Below are 16,370 nucleotides of genomic sequence, written 5' to 3' on the forward strand. Positions count from 1 at the left end.
GAGGTGTAGACCGTGTTTGAAAAAGCAATAAGCTTTAGCTCCCAGCCTAGAGCATGAATCAGAGCACGATTCGCGTCTAACACAAACTCACTGTTTTCACCGTCCTGTAACTCGGCACCTGAGAGGAGTAGACCGTGTTTGAAAAAGCAATAAGCTTTAGCTCCCAGCCTAGAGCATGAATCAGAGCACGATTCGCGTCTAACACAAACTCACTGTTTTCACCGTCCTGTAACTCGGCACCTGAGAGGAGTAGACCGTGTTTGAAAAACCAATAAGCTTTAGCTCCCAGCCTAGAGCATGAATCAGAGCACGATTCGCGTCTAACACAAACTCACTGTTTTCACCGTTCTGTAACTCGGCACCAGAGAGATGTAGACCGTGTTTGAAAAAGCAAAAAGCTTGCGCTCCCAGCCTAGAGCATGAATCAGAGCACGATTCGCGTCTAACACAAACTCACTGTTTTCACCGTCCTGTAACTCGGCACCTGAGAGGAGTAGACCGTGTTTGAAGAAGCAATAAGCTTTAGCTCCCAGCCTAGAGCATGAATCAGAGCACGATTCGCGTCTAACACAAACTCACTGTTTTCAACGTCCTGTAACTCGGCACCTGAGAGGTGTAGACCGTGTTTGAAAAAGCAATAAGCTTGCGCTCCCAGCCTAGAGCATGAATCAGAGCACGATTCGCGTCTAACACAAACTCACTGTTTTCACCGTCCTGTACCTCGGCACCTGAGAGGTGTAGACCGTGTTTGAAAAAGCAATAAGCTTGCGCTCCCAGCCTAGAGCATGAATCAGAGCACGATTCGCGTCTAACACAAACTCACTGTTTTCACCGTCCTGTAACTCGGCACCTGAGAGGAGTAGACCGTGTTTGAAAAACCAATAAGCTTTAGCTCCCAGCCTAGAGCATGAATCAGAGCACGATTCGCGTCTAACACAAACTCACTGTTTTCACCGTCCTGTAACTCGGCACCTGAGAGGTGTAGACCGTGTTTGAAAAAGCATTACGCTTGCGCTCCCAGCCTAGAGCATGAATCAGAGCACGATTCGCGTCTAACACAAACTCACTGTTTTCACCGTCCTGTAACTCGGCACCTGAGAGGTGTACACCGTGTTTGAAGAAGCAATAAGCTTTAGCTCCCAGCCTAGAGCATGAGTCAGAGCACGATTCGCGTCTAACACAAACTCACTGTTTTCACCGTCCTGTAACTCGGCACCTGAGAGATGTAGACCGTGTTTGAAAAAACAATAAGCTTGATATCCCAGCCTAGAGCATGAATCATAGCACGATTCGCGTCTAACACAAACTCACTGTTTTCACCGTCCTGTAACTCGGCACCTGAGAGGTGTAGACCGTGTTTGAAAAAGCAATAAGCTTGCGCTCCCAGCCTAGAGCATGAATCAGAGCACGATTCGCGTCTAACACAAACTCACTGTTTTCACCGTCCTGTACCTCGGCACCTGAGAGGTGTAGACCGTGTTTGAAAAAGCATTACGCTTGCGCTCCCAGCCTAGAGCATCAATCCCAGCACGATTCGCGTCTAACACAAACTCACTGTTTTCACCGTCCTGTACCTCGGCACCTGAGAGGTGTAGACCGTGTTTGAAAAAGCAAAAAGCTTGCGCTCCCAGCCTAGAGCATGAATCAGAGCACGATTCGCGTCTAACACAAACTCACTGTTTTCACCGTCCTGTACCTCGGCACCTGAGAGGTGTAGACCGTGTTTGAAAAAGCATTACGCTTGCGCTCCCAGCCTAGAGCAATAATACCAGCACGATTCGCGTCTAACACAAACTCACTGTTTTCACCGTCCTGTACCTCGGCACCTGAGAGGTGTAGACCGTGTTTGAAAAAGCAAAAAGCTTGCGCTCCCAGCCTAGAGCATGAATCAGAGCACGATTCGCGTCTAACACAAACTCACTGTTTTCACCGTCCTGTAACTCGGCACCTGAGAGATGTAGACCGTGTTTGAAAAAGCAATAAGCTTGCGCTCCCAGCCTAGAGCATGAATCATAGCACGATTCGCGTCTAACACAAACTCACTGTTTTCACCGTCCTGTAACTCGGCACCTGAGAGGTGTAGACCGTGTTTGAAAAAGCAATAAGCTTTAGCTCCCAGCCTAGAGCATGAATCAGAGCACGATTCGCCTCTAACACAAACTCACTGTTTTCACCGTCCTGTACCTCGGCACCTGAGAGGTGTAGACCGTGTTTGAAAAAGCATTACGCTTGCGCTCCCAGCCTAGAGCATGAATCAGAGCACGATTCGCGTCTAACACAAACTCACTGTTTTCACCGTCCTGTAACTCGGCACCTGAGAGGAGTAGACCGTGTTTGAAAAACCAATAAGCTTTAGCTCCCAGCCTAGAGCATGAATCAGAGCACGATTCGCGTCTAACACAAACTCACTGTTTTCACCGTTCTGTAACTCGGCACCAGAGAGATGTAGACCGTGTTTGAAAAAGCAAAAAGCTTGCGCTCCCAGCCTAGAGCATGAATCAGAGCACGATTCGCGTCTAACACAAACTCACTGTTTTCACCGTCCTGTAACTCGGCACCTGAGAGGAGTAGACCGTGTTTGAAGAAGCAATAAGCTTTAGCTCCCAGCCTAGAGCATGAATCAGAGCACGATTCGCGTCTAACACAAACTCACTGTTTTCACCGTCCTGTAACTCGGCACCTGAGAGGTGTAGACCGTGTTTGAAAAAGCAATAAGCTTGCGCTCCCAGCCTAGCGCATGAATCAGAGCACGATTCGCGTCTAACACAAACTCACTGTTTTCACCGTCCTGTACCTCGGCACCTGAGAGGTGTAGACCGTGTTTGAAAAAGCAATAAGCTTGCGCTCCCAGCCTAGAGCATGAATCAGAGCACGATTCGCGTCTAACACAAACTCACTGTTTTCACCGTCCTGTAACTCGGCACCTGAGAGGAGTAGACCGTGTTTGAAAAACCAATAAGCTTTAGCTCCCAGCCTAGAGCATGAATCAGAGCACGATTCGCGTCTAACACAAACTCACTGTTTTCACCGTCCTGTAACTCGGCACCTGAGAGGTGTAGACCGTGTTTGAAAAAGCAATAAGCTTTAGCTCCCAGCCTAGAGCATGAATCAGAGCACGATTCGCGTCTAACACAAACTCACTGTTTTCACCGTCCTGTACCTCGGCACCTGAGAGGTGTAGACCGTGTTTGAAAAAGCATTACGCTTGCGCTCCCAGCCTAGAGCATGAATCAGAGCACGATTCGCGTCTAACACAAACTCACTGTTTTCACCGTCCTGTAACTCGGCACCTGAGAGGTGTACACCGTGTTTGAAGAAGCAATAAGCTTTAGCTCCCAGCCTAGAGCATGAGTCAGAGCACGATTCGCGTCTAACACAAACTCACTGTTTTCACCGTCCTGTAACTCGGCACCTGAGAGATGTAGACCGTGTTTGAAAAAACAATAAGCTTGATCTCCCAGCCTAGAGCATGAATCATAGCACGATTCGCGTCTAACACAAACTCACTGTTTTCACCGTCCTGTAACTCGGCACCTGAGAGGTGTAGACCGTGTTTGAAAAAGCAATAAGCTTGCGCTCCCAGCCTAGAGCATGAATCAGAGCACGATTCGCGTCTAACACAAACTCACTGTTTTCACCGTCCTGTACCTCGGCACCTGAGAGGTGTAGACCGTGTTTGAAAAAGCATTACGCTTGCGCTCCCAGCCTAGAGCATCAATCCCAGCACGATTCGCGTCTAACACAAACTCACTGTTTTCACCGTCCTGTACCTCGGCACCTGAGAGGTGTAGACCGTGTTTGAAAAAGCAAAAAGCTTGCGCTCCCAGCCTAGAGCATGAATCAGAGCACGATTCGCGTCTAACACAAACTCACTGTTTTCACCGTCCTGTAACTCGGCACCTGAGAGATGTAGACCGTGTTTGAAAAAGCAATAAGCTTGCGCTCCCAGCCTAGAGCATGAATCAGAGCACGATTCGCGTCTAACACAAACTCACTGTTTTCACCGTCCTGTAACTCGGAACCTGAGAGGTGTAGACCGTGTTTGAAAAAGCAATAAGCTTTAGCTCCCAGCCTAGAGCATGAATCAGAGCACGATTCGCCTCTAACACAAACTCACTGTTTTCACCGTCCTGTACCTCGGCACCTGAGAGGTGTAGACCGTGTTTGAAAAAGCATTACGCTTGCGCTCCCAGCCTAGAGCATGAATCAGAGCACGATTCGCGTCTAACACAAACTCACTGTTTTCACCGTCCTGTAACTCGGCACCTGAGAGGAGTAGACCGTGTTTGAAAAACCAATAAGCTTTAGCTCCCAGCCTAGAGCATGAATCAGAGCACGATTCGCGTCTAACACAAACTCACTGTTTTCACCGTCCTGTAACTCGGCACCTGAGAGGAGTAGACCGTGTTTGAAAAACCAATAAGCTTTAGCTCCCAGCCTAGAGCATGAATCAGAGCACGATTCGCGTCTAACACAAACTCACTGTTTTCACCGTTCTGTAACTCGGCACCAGAGAGATGTAGACCGTGTTTGAAAAAGCAAAAAGCTTGCGCTCCCAGCCTAGAGCATGAATCAGAGCACGATTCGCGTCTAACACAAACTCACTGTTTTCACCGTCCTGTAACTCGGCACCTGAGAGGAGTAGACCGTGTTTGAAGAAGCAATAAGCTTTAGCTCCCAGCCTAGAGCATGAATCAGAGCACGATTCGCGTCTAACACAAACTCACTGTTTTCAACGTCCTGTAACTCGGCACCTGAGAGGTGTAGACCGTGTTTGAAAAAGCAATAAGCTTGCGCTCCCAGCCTAGAGCATGAATCAGAGCACGATTCGCGTCTAACACAAACTCACTGTTTTCACCGTCCTGTACCTCGGCACCTGAGAGGTGTAGACCGTGTTTGAAAAAGCAATAAGCTTGCGCTCCCAGCCTAGAGCATGAATCAGAGCACGATTCGCGTCTAACACAAACTCACTGTTTTCACCGTCCTGTAACTCGGCACCTGAGAGGAGTAGACCGTGTTTGAAAAACCAATAAGCTTTAGCTCCCAGCCTAGAGCATGAATCAGAGCACGATTCGCGTCTAACACAAACTCACTGTTTTCACCGTCCTGTAACTCGGCACCTGAGAGGTGTAGACCGTGTTTGAAAAAGCATTACGCTTGCGCTCCCAGCCTAGAGCATGAATCAGAGCACGATTCGCGTCTAACACAAACTCACTGTTTTCACCGTCCTGTAACTCGGCACCTGAGAGGTGTACACCGTGTTTGAAGAAGCAATAAGCTTTAGCTCCCAGCCTAGAGCATGAGTCAGAGCACGATTCGCGTCTAACACAAACTCACTGTTTTCACCGTCCTGTAACTCGGCACCTGAGAGATGTAGACCGTGTTTGAAAAAACAATAAGCTTGATATCCCAGCCTAGAGCATGAATCATAGCACGATTCGCGTCTAACACAAACTCACTGTTTTCACCGTCCTGTAACTCGGCACCTGAGAGGTGTAGACCGTGTTTGAAAAAGCAATAAGCTTGCGCTCCCAGCCTAGAGCATGAATCAGAGCACGATTCGCGTCTAACACAAACTCACTGTTTTCACCGTCCTGTACCTCGGCACCTGAGAGGTGTAGACCGTGTTTGAAAAAGCATTACGCTTGCGCTCCCAGCCTAGAGCATCAATCCCAGCACGATTCGCGTCTAACACAAACTCACTGTTTTCACCGTCCTGTACCTCGGCACCTGAGAGGTGTAGACCGTGTTTGAAAAAGCAAAAAGCTTGCGCTCCCAGCCTAGAGCATGAATCAGAGCACGATTCGCGTCTAACACAAACTCACTGTTTTCACCGTCCTGTAACTCGGCACCTGAGAGGTGTAGACCGTGTTTGAAACAGCAATAAGCTTGCGCTCCCAGCCTAGAGCATGAATCAGAGCACGATTCGCGTCTAACACAAACTCACTGTTTTCACCGTCCTGTAACTCGGCACCTGAGAGATGTAGACCGTGTTTGAAAAAGCAATAAGCTTGCGCTCCCAGCCTAGAGCATGAATCAGAGCACGATTCGCGTCTAACACAAACTCACTGTTTTCACCGTCCTGTACCTCGGCACCTGAGAGGTGTAGACCGTGTTTGAAAAAGCATTACGCTTGCGCTCCCAGCCTAGAGCAATAATACCAGCACGATTCGCGTCTAACACAAACTCACTGTTTTCACCGTCCTGTACCTCGGCACCTGAGAGGTGTAGACCGTGTTTGAAAAAGCAAAAAGCTTGCGCTCCCAGCCTAGAGCATGAATCAGAGCACGATTCGCGTCTAACACAAACTCACTGTTTTCACCGTCCTGTAACTCGGCACCAGAGAGATGTAGACCGTGTTTGAAAAAGCAAAAAGCTTGCGCTCCCAGCCTAGAGCATGAATCAGAGCACGATTCGCGTCTAACACAAACTCACTGTTTTCACCGTCCTGTAACTCGGCACCTGAGAGGAGTAGACCGTGTTTGAAAAACCAATAAGCTTTAGCTCCCAGCCTAGAGCATGAATCAGAGCACGATTCGCGTCTAACACAAACTCACTGTTTTCACCGTTCTGTAACTCGGCACCAGAGAGATGTAGACCGTGTTTGAAAAAGCAAAAAGCTTGCGCTCCCAGCCTAGAGCATGAATCAGAGCACGATTCGCGTCTAACACAAACTCACTGTTTTCACCGTCCTGTAACTCGGCACCTGAGAGGAGTAGACCGTGTTTGAAAAACCAATAAGCTTTAGCTCCCAGCCTAGAGCATGAATCAGAGCACGATTCGCGTCTAACACAAACTCACTGTTTTCACCGTTCTGTAACTCGGCACCAGAGAGATGTAGACCGTGTTTGAAAAAGCAAAAAGCTTGCGCTCCCAGCCTAGAGCATGAATCAGAGCACGATTCGCGTCTAACACAAACTCACTGTTTTCACCGTCCTGTAACTCGGCACCTGAGAGGAGTAGACCGTGTTTGAAGAAGCAATAAGCTTTAGCTCCCAGCCTAGAGCATGAATCAGAGCACGATTCGCGTCTAACACAAACTCACTGTTTTCACCGTCCTGTACCTCGGCACCTGAGAGGTGTAGACCGTGTTTGAAAAAGCAAAAAGCTTGCGCTCCCAGCCTAGAGCATGAATCAGAGCACGATTCGCGTCTAACACAAACTCACTGTTTTCACCGTCCTGTAACTCGGCACCAGAGAGATGTAGACCGTGTTTGAAAAAGCAAAAAGCTTGCGCTCCCAGCCTAGAGCATGAATCAGAGCACGATTCGCGTCTAACACAAACTCACTGTTTTCACCGTCCTGTAACTCGGCACCTGAGAGGAGTAGACCGTGTTTGAAGAAGCAATAAGCTTTAGCTCCCAGCCTAGAGCATGAATCAGAGCACGATTCGCGTCTAACACAAACTCACTGTTTTCACCGTCCTGTAACTCGGCACCTGAGAGGTGTAGACCGTGTTTGAAAAAGCAATAAGCTTGCGCTCCCAGCCTAGAGCATGAATCAGAGCACGATTCGCGTCTAACACAAACTCACTGTTTTCACCGTCCTGTACCTCGGCACCTGAGAGGTGTAGACCGTGTTTGAAAAAGCAATAAGCTTGCGCTCCCAGCCTAGAGCATGAATCAGAGCACGATTCGCGTCTAACACAAACTCACTGTTTTCACCGTCCTGTAACTCGGCACCTGAGAGGAGTAGACCGTGTTTGAAAAACCAATAAGCTTTAGCTCCCAGCCTAGAGCATGAATCAGAGCACGATTCGCGTCTAACACAAACTCACTGTTTTCACCGTCCTGTAACTCGGCACCTGAGAGGTGTAGACCGTGTTTGAAAAAGCAATAAGCTTTAGCTCCCAGCCTAGAGCATGAATCAGAGCACGATTCGCGTCTAACACAAACTCACTGTTTTCACCGTCCTGTACCTCGGCACCTGAGAGGTGTAGACCGTGTTTGAAAAAGCAATAAGCTTGCGCTCCCAGCCTAGAGCATGAATCAGAGCACGATTCGCGTCTAACACAAACTCACTGTTTTCACCGTCCTGTAACTCGGCACCTGAGAGGTGTAGACCGTGTTTGAGAAAGCAATAAGCTTGCGCTCCCAGCCTAGAGCATGAATCAGAGCACGATTCGCGTCTAACACAAACTCACTGTTTTCACCGTCCTGTACCTCGGCACCTGAGAGGTGTAGACCGTGTTTGAAAAAGCAAAAAGCTTGCGCTCCCAGCCTAGAGCATGAATCAGAGCACGATTCGCGTCTAACACAAACTCACTGTTTTCACCGTCCTGTAACTCGGCACCTGAGAGGTGTAGACCGTGTTTGAGAAAGCAATAAGCTTGCGCTCCCAGCCTAGAGCATGAATCAGAGCACGATTCGCGTCTAACACAAACTCACTGTTTTCACCGTCCTGTACCTCGGCACCTGAGAGGTGTAGACCGTGTTTGAAAAAGCATTACGCTTGCGCTCCCAGCCTAGAGCAATAATACCAGCACGATTCGCGTCTAACACAAACTCACTGTTTTCACCGTCCTGTACCTCGGCACCTGAGAGGTGTAGACCGTGTTTGAAAAAGCAAAAAGCTTGCGCTCCCAGCCTAGAGCATGAATCAGAGCACGATTCGCTTCTAACACAAACTCACTGTTTTCACCGTCCTGTAACTCGGCACCTGAGAGATGTAGACCGTGTTTGAAAAAGCAATAAGCTTGCGCTCCCAGCCTAGAGCATGAATCATAGCACGATTCGCGTCTAACACAAACTCACTGTTTTCACCGTCCTGTAACTCGGCACCTGAGAGGTGTAGACCGTGTTTGAAAAAGCAATAAGCTTTAGCTCCCAGCCTAGAGCATGAATCAGAGCACGATTCGCCTCTAACACAAACTCACTGTTTTCACCGTCCTGTACCTCGGCACCTGAGAGGTGTAGACCGTGTTTGAAAAAGCATTACGCTTGCGCTCCCAGCCTAGAGCATGAATCAGAGCACGATTCGCGTCTAACACAAACTCACTGTTTTCACCGTCCTGTAACTCGGCACCTGAGAGATGTAGACCGTGTTTGAAAAAGCAATAAGCTTGCGCTCCCAGCCTAGAGCATGAATCAGAGCACGATTCGCGTCTAACACAAACTCACTGTTTTCACCGTCCTGTACCTCGGCACCTGAGAGGTGTAGACCGTGTTTGAAAAAGCAATAAGCTTGCGCTCCCAGCCTAGAGCATGAATCAGAGCACGATTCGCGTCTAACACAAACTCACTGTTTTCACCGTCCTGTACCTCGGCACCTGAGAGGTGTAGACCGTGTTTGAAAAAGCAATAAGCTTGCGCTCCCAGCCTAGAGCATGAATCAGAGCACGATTCGCGTCTAACACAAACTCACTGTTTTCACCGTCCTGTAACTCGGCACCTGAGAGATGTAGACCGTGTTTGAAAAAGCAATAAGCTTGCGCTCCCAGCCTAGAGCATGAATCAGAGCACGATTCGCGTCTAACACAAACTCACTGTTTTCACCGTCCTGTACCTCGGCACCTGAGAGGTGTAGACCGTGTTTGAAAAAGCATTACGCTTGCGCTCCCAGCCTAGAGCATGAATCAGAGCACGATTCGCGTCTAACACAAACTCACTGTTTTCACCGTTCTGTAACTCGGCACCAGAGAGATGTAGACCGTGTTTGAAAAAGCAAAAAGCTTGCGCTCCCAGCCTAGAGCATGAATCAGAGCACGATTCGCGTCTAACACAAACTCACTGTTTTCACCGTCCTGTAACTCGGCACCTGAGAGGAGTAGACCGTGTTTGAAGAAGCAATAAGCTTTAGCTCCCAGCCTAGAGCATGAATCAGAGCACGATTCGCGTCTAACACAAACTCACTGTTTTCACCGTCCTGTAACTCGGCACCTGAGAGGTGTAGACCGTGTTTGAAAAAGCATTACGCTTGCGCTCCCAGCCTAGAGCATGAATCAGAGCACGATTCGCGTCTAACACAAACTCACTGTTTTCACCGTCCTGTAACTCGGCACCTGAGAGGTGTAGACCGTGTTTGAAAAAGCAATAAGCTTGCGCTCCCAGCCTAGAGCATGAATCAGAGCACGATTCGCGTCTAACACAAACTCACTGTTTTCACCGTCCTGTACCTCGGCACCTGAGAGGTGTAGACCGTGTTTGAAAAAGCATTACGCTTGCGCTCCCAGCCTAGAGCATGAATCAGAGCACGATTCGCGTCTAACACAAACTCACTGTTTTCACCGTTCTGTAACTCTGAACCAGAGAGATGTAGACCGTGTTTGAAAAAGCAAAAAGCTTGCGCTCCCAGCCTAGAGCATGAATCAGAGCACGATTCGCGTCTAACACAAACTCACTGTTTTCACCGTCCTGTAACTCGGCACCTGAGAGGAGTAGACCGTGTTTGAAGAAGCAATAAGCTTTAGCTCCCAGCCTAGAGCATGAATCAGAGCACGATTCGCGTCTAACACAAACTCACTGTTTTCACCGTCCTGTAACTCGGCACCTGAGAGGTGTAGACCGTGTTTGAAAAAGCAATAAGCGTGCGCTCCCAGCCTAGAGCATGAATCAGAGCACGATTCGCGTCTAACACAAACTCACTGTTTTCACCGTCCTGTACCTCGGCACCTGAGAGGTGTAGACCGTGTTTGAAAAAGCAATAAGCTTGCGCTCCCAGCCTAGAGCATGAATCAGAGCACGATTCGCGTCTAACACAAACTCACTGTTTTCACCGTCCTGTAACTCGGCACCTGAGAGGAGTAGACCGTGTTTGAAAAACCAATAAGCTTTAGCTCCCAGCCTAGAGCATGAATCAGAGCACGATTCGCGTCTAACACAAACTCACTGTTTTCACCGTCCTGTAACTCGGCACCTGAGAGGTGTAGACCGTGTTTGAAAAAGCAATAAGCTTTAGCTCCCAGCCTAGAGCATGAATCAGAGCACGATTCGCGTCTAACACAAACTCACTGTTTTCACCGTCCTGTACCTCGGCACCTGAGAGGTGTAGACCGTGTTTGAAAAAGCAATAAGCTTGCGCTCCCAGCCTAGAGCATGAATCAGAGCACGATTCGCGTCTAACACAAACTCACTGTTTTCACCGTCCTGTAACTCGGCACCTGAGAGGTGTAGACCGTGTTTGAGAAAGCAATAAGCTTGCGCTCCCAGCCTAGAGCATGAATCAGAGCACGATTCGCGTCTAACACAAACTCACTGTTTTCACCGTCCTGTAACTCGGCACCTGAGAGATGTCGACCGTGTTTGAAAAAGCAATAAGCTTTAGCTCCCAGCCTAGAGCATGAATCATAGCACGATTCGCGTCTAACACAAACTCACTGTTTTCACCGTCCTGTAACTCGGCACCTGAAAGATGTAGACCGTGTTTGAAAAAGCAATACGCTTGCGCTCCCAGCCTAGAGCATGAATCATAGCACGATTCGCGTCTAACACAAACTCACTGTATTCACCGTCCTGTACCTCGGCACCTGAGAGGTGTAGACCGTGTTTGAAAAAGCAATAAGCTTGCGCTCCCCGCCTAGAGCATGAATCAGAGCACGATTCGCGTCTAACACAAACTCACTGTTTTCACCGTCCTGTAACTCGGCACCTGAGAGGTGTAGACCGTGTTTGAATAAGCAATAAGCTTGCGCTCCCAGCCTAGAGCATGAATCAGAGCACGATTCGCGTCTAACACAAACTCACTGTTTTCACCGTCCTGTAACTCGGCACCTGAGAGGTGTAGACCGTGTTTGAAAAAGCAATAAGCTTGCGCTCCCAGCCTAGAGCATGAATCAGAGCACGATTCGCGTCTAACACAAACTCAGTTTTCACCGTCCTGTAACTCAGCACCTGAGAGGTGTAGACCGTGTTTGAAAAAGCAATAAGCTTGCGCTCCCAGCCTAGAGCATGAATCCCAGCACGATTCGCGTCTAACACAAACTCACTGTTTTCACCGTCCTGTAATTCGGCACCTGAGAGGTGTAGACCGTGTTTGAAAAAGTAATAAGCTTCCGCTCCCAGCCTAGAGCATGAATCAGAGCACGATTCGCGTCTAACACAAACTCGCTGTTTTCACCGTCCTGTAACTCGGCACCTGAGAGGTGTAGACCGTGTTTGAAAAAGCAATAAGCTTGAGCTCCCCGCCTAGAGCATGAATCAGAGCACGATTCGCGTCTAACACAAACTCACTGTTTTCACCGTCCTGTAACTCGGCACCTGAGAGGTGTAGACCGTGTTTGAAAAAGCAATAAGCTTGCGCTCCCCGCCTAGAGCATGAATCAGAGCACGATTCGCGTCTAACACAAACTCACTGTTTTCACCGTCCTGTAACTCGGCACCTGAGAGGTGTAGACCGTGTTTGAAAAAGCAATAAGCTTGCGCTCCCCGCCTAGAGCATGAATCAGAGCACGATTCGCGTCTAACACAAACTCACTGTTTTCACCGTCCTGTAACTCGGCACCTGAGAGGTGTAGACCGTGTTTGAATAAGCAATAAGCTTGCGCTCCCAGCCTAGAGCATGAATCAGAGCACGATTCGCGTCTAACACAAACTCACTGTTTTCACCGTCCTGTAACTCGGCACCTGAGAGGTGTAGACCGTGTTTGAGAAAGCAATAAGCTTGCGCTCCCAGCCTAGAGCATGAATCAGAGCACGATTCGCGTCTAACACAAACTCACTGTTTTCACCGTCCTGTACCTCGGCACCTGAGAGGTGTAGACCGTGTTTGAAAAAGCATTACGCTTGCGCTCCCAGCCTAGAGCATCAGTCCCAGCACGATTCGCGTCTAACACAAACTCACTGTTTTCACCGTCCTGTACCTCGGCACCTGAGAGGTGTAGACCGTGTTTGAAAAAGCAAAAAGCTTGCGCTCCCAGCCTAGAGCATGAATCAGAGCACGATTCGCGTCTAACACAAACTCACTGTTTTCACCGTCCTGTACCTCGGCACCTGAGAGGTGTAGACCGTGTTTGAAAAAGCAAAAAGCTTGCGCTCCCAGCCTAGAGCATGAATCAGAGCACGATTCGCGTCTAACACAAACTCACTGTTTTCACCGTCCTGTAACTCGGCACCTGAGAGATGTAGACCGTGTTTGAAAAAGCAATAAGCTTGCGCTCCCAGCCTAGAGCATGAATCATAGCACGATTCGCGTCTAACACAAACTCACTGTTTTCACCGTCCTGTAACTCGGCACCTGAGAGGTGTAGACCGTGTTTGAAAAAGCAATAAGCTTTAGCTCCCAGCTTAGAGCATGAATCAGAGCACGATTCGCCTCTAACACAAACTCACTGTTTTCACCGTCCTGTACCTCGGCACCTGAGAGGTGTAGACCGTGTTTGAAAAAGCATTACGCTTGCGCTCCCAGCCTAGAGCATGAATCAGAGCACGATTCGCGTCTAACACAAACTCACTGTTTTCACCGTCCTGTAACTCGGCACCTGAGAGGAGTAGACCGTGTTTGAAAAACCAATAAGCTTTAGCTCCCAGCCTAGAGCATGAATCAGAGCACGATTCGCGTCTAACACAAACTCACTGTTTTCACCGTTCTGTAACTCGGCACCAGAGAGATGTAGACCGTGTTTGAAAAAGCAAAAAGCTTGCGCTCCCAGCCTAGAGCATGAATCAGAGCACGATTCGCGTCTAACACAAACTCACTGTTTTCACCGTCCTGTAACTCGGCACCTGAGAGGAGTAGACCGTGTTTGAAGAAGCAATAAGCTTTAGCTCCCAGCCTAGAGCATGAATCAGAGCACGATTCGCGTCTAACACAAACTCACTGTTTTCACCGTCCTGTAACTCGGCACCTGAGAGGTGTAGACCGTGTTTGAAAAAGCAATAAGCTTGCGCTCCCAGCCTAGAGCATGAATCAGAGCACGATTCGCGTCTAACACAAACTCACTGTTTTCACCGTCCTGTACCTCGGCACCTGAGAGGTGTAGACCGTGTTTGAAAAAGCAATAAGCTTGCGCTCCCAGCCTAGAGCATGAATCAGAGCACGATTCGCGTCTAACACAAACTCACTGTTTTCACCGTCCTGTAACTCGGCACCTGAGAGGAGTAGACCGTGTTTGAAAAACCAATAAGCTTTAGCTCCCAGCCTAGAGCATGAATCAGAGCACGATTCGCGTCTAACACAAACTCACTGTTTTCACCGTCCTGTAACTCGGCACCTGAGAGGTGTAGACCGTGTTTGAAAAAGCAATAAGCTTTAGCTCCCAGCCTAGAGCATGAATCAGAGCACGATTCGCGTCTAACACAAACTCACTGTTTTCACCGTCCTGTACCTCGGCACCTGAGAGGTGTAGACCGTGTTTGAAAAAGCATTACGCTTGCGCTCCCAGCCTAGAGCATGAATCAGAGCACGATTCGCGTCTAACACAAACTCACTGTTTTCACCGTCCTGTAACTCGGCACCTGAGACGTGTACACCGTGTTTGAAGAAGCAATAAGCTTTAGCTCCCAGCCTAGAGCATGAGTCAGAGCACGATTCGCGTCTAACACAAACTCACTGTTTTCACCGTCCTGTAACTCGGCACCTGAGAGATGTAGACCGTGTTTGAAAAAACAATAAGCTTGATCTCCCAGCCTAGAGCATGAATCATAGCACGATTCGCGTCTAACACAAACTCACTGTTTTCACCGTCCTGTAACTCGGCACCTGAGAGGTGTAGACCGTGTTTGAAAAAGCAATAAGCTTGCGCTCCCAGCCTAGAGCATGAATCAGAGCACGATTCGCGTCTAACACAAACTCACTGTTTTCACCGTCCTGTACCTCGGCACCTGAGAGGTGTAGACCGTGTTTGAAAAAGCATTACGCTTGCGCTCCCAGCCTAGAGCATCAATCCCAGCACGATTCGCGTCTAACACAAACTCACTGTTTTCACCGTCCTGTACCTCGGCACCTGAGAGGTGTAGACCGTGTTTGAAAAAGCAAAAAGCTTGCGCTCCCAGCCTAGAGCATGAATCAGAGCACGATTCGCGTCTAACACAAACTCACTGTTTTCACCGTCCTGTAACTCGGCACCTGAGAGGTGTAGACCGTGTTTGAAAAAGCAATAAGCTTTAGCTCCCAGCCTAGAGCATGAATCAGAGCACGATTCGCCTCTAACACAAACTCACTGTTTTCACCGTCCTGTACCTCGGCACCTGAGAGGTGTAGACCGTGTTTGAAAAAGCATTACGCTTGCGCTCCCAGCCTAGAGCATGAATCAGAGCACGATTCGCGTCTAACACAAACTCACTGTTTTCACAGTCCTGTAACTCGGCACCTGAGAGGAGTAGACCGTGTTTGAAAAAGCAATAAGCTTTAGCTCCCAGCCTAGAGCATGAATCAGAGCACGATTCGCTTCTAACACAAACTCACTGTTTTCACCGTCCTGTACCTCGGCACCTGAGAGGTGTAGACCGTGTTTGAAAAAGCATTACGCTTGCGCTCCCAGCCTAGAGCATGAATCCCAGCACGATTCGCGTCTAACACAAACTCACTGTTTTCACCGTCCTGCAACTCGGCACCTGAGAGATGTAGACCGTGTTTGAAAAAGCAATAAGCTTGCGCTCCCAGCCTAGAGCATGAATCAGAGCACGATTCGCGTCTAACACAAACTCACTGTTTTCACCGTCCTGTAACTCGGCACCTTAGAGGTGTAGACCGTGTTTGAAAAAGCAATAAGCTTGCGCTCCCAGCCTAGAGCATGAATCAGAGCACGATTCGCGTCTAACACAAACTCACTGTTTTCACCGTCCTGTAACTCGGCACCTGAGAGGTGTAGACCGTGTTTGAAAAAGCAGTAAGCTTTAGCTCCCAGCCTAGAGCATGAATCAGAGCACGATTCGCGTCTAACACAAACTCACTGTTTTCACCGTCCTGTAACTCGGCACCTGAGAGGAGTAGACCGTGTTTGAAAAAGCAATAAGCTTTAGCTCCCAGCCTAGAGCAAGAATCAGAGCACGATTCGCGTCTAACACAAACTCACTGTTTTCACCGTCCTGTACCTCGGCACCTGAGAGGTGTAGACCGTGTTTGAAAAAGCATTACGCTTGCGCTCCCAGCCTAGAGCATGAATCAGAGCACGATTCGCGTCTAACACAAACTCACTGTTTTCACCGTCCTGTAACTCGGCACCTGAGAGATGTAGACCGTGTTTGAAAAAGCAATAAGCTTGCGCTCCCAGCCTAGAGCATGAATCAGAGCACGATTCGCGTCTAACACAAACTCACTGTTTTCACCGTCCTGTAACTCGGCACCTGAGAGGTGTAGACCGTGTTTGAAAAAGCAATAAGCTTTAGCTCCCAGCCTAGAGCATGAATCAGAGCACGATTCGCGTCTAACACAAACTCACTGTTTTCACCGTCCTGTAACTCGGCACCTGAGAGGAGTAGACCGTGTTTGAAAAA

The sequence above is a fragment of the Eleutherodactylus coqui genome, unplaced genomic scaffold, assembly GCF_035609145.1.
Source record: "Eleutherodactylus coqui strain aEleCoq1 unplaced genomic scaffold, aEleCoq1.hap1 HAP1_SCAFFOLD_65, whole genome shotgun sequence".
Classification (NCBI taxonomy): Eukaryota; Metazoa; Chordata; class Amphibia; order Anura; family Eleutherodactylidae; genus Eleutherodactylus; species Eleutherodactylus coqui.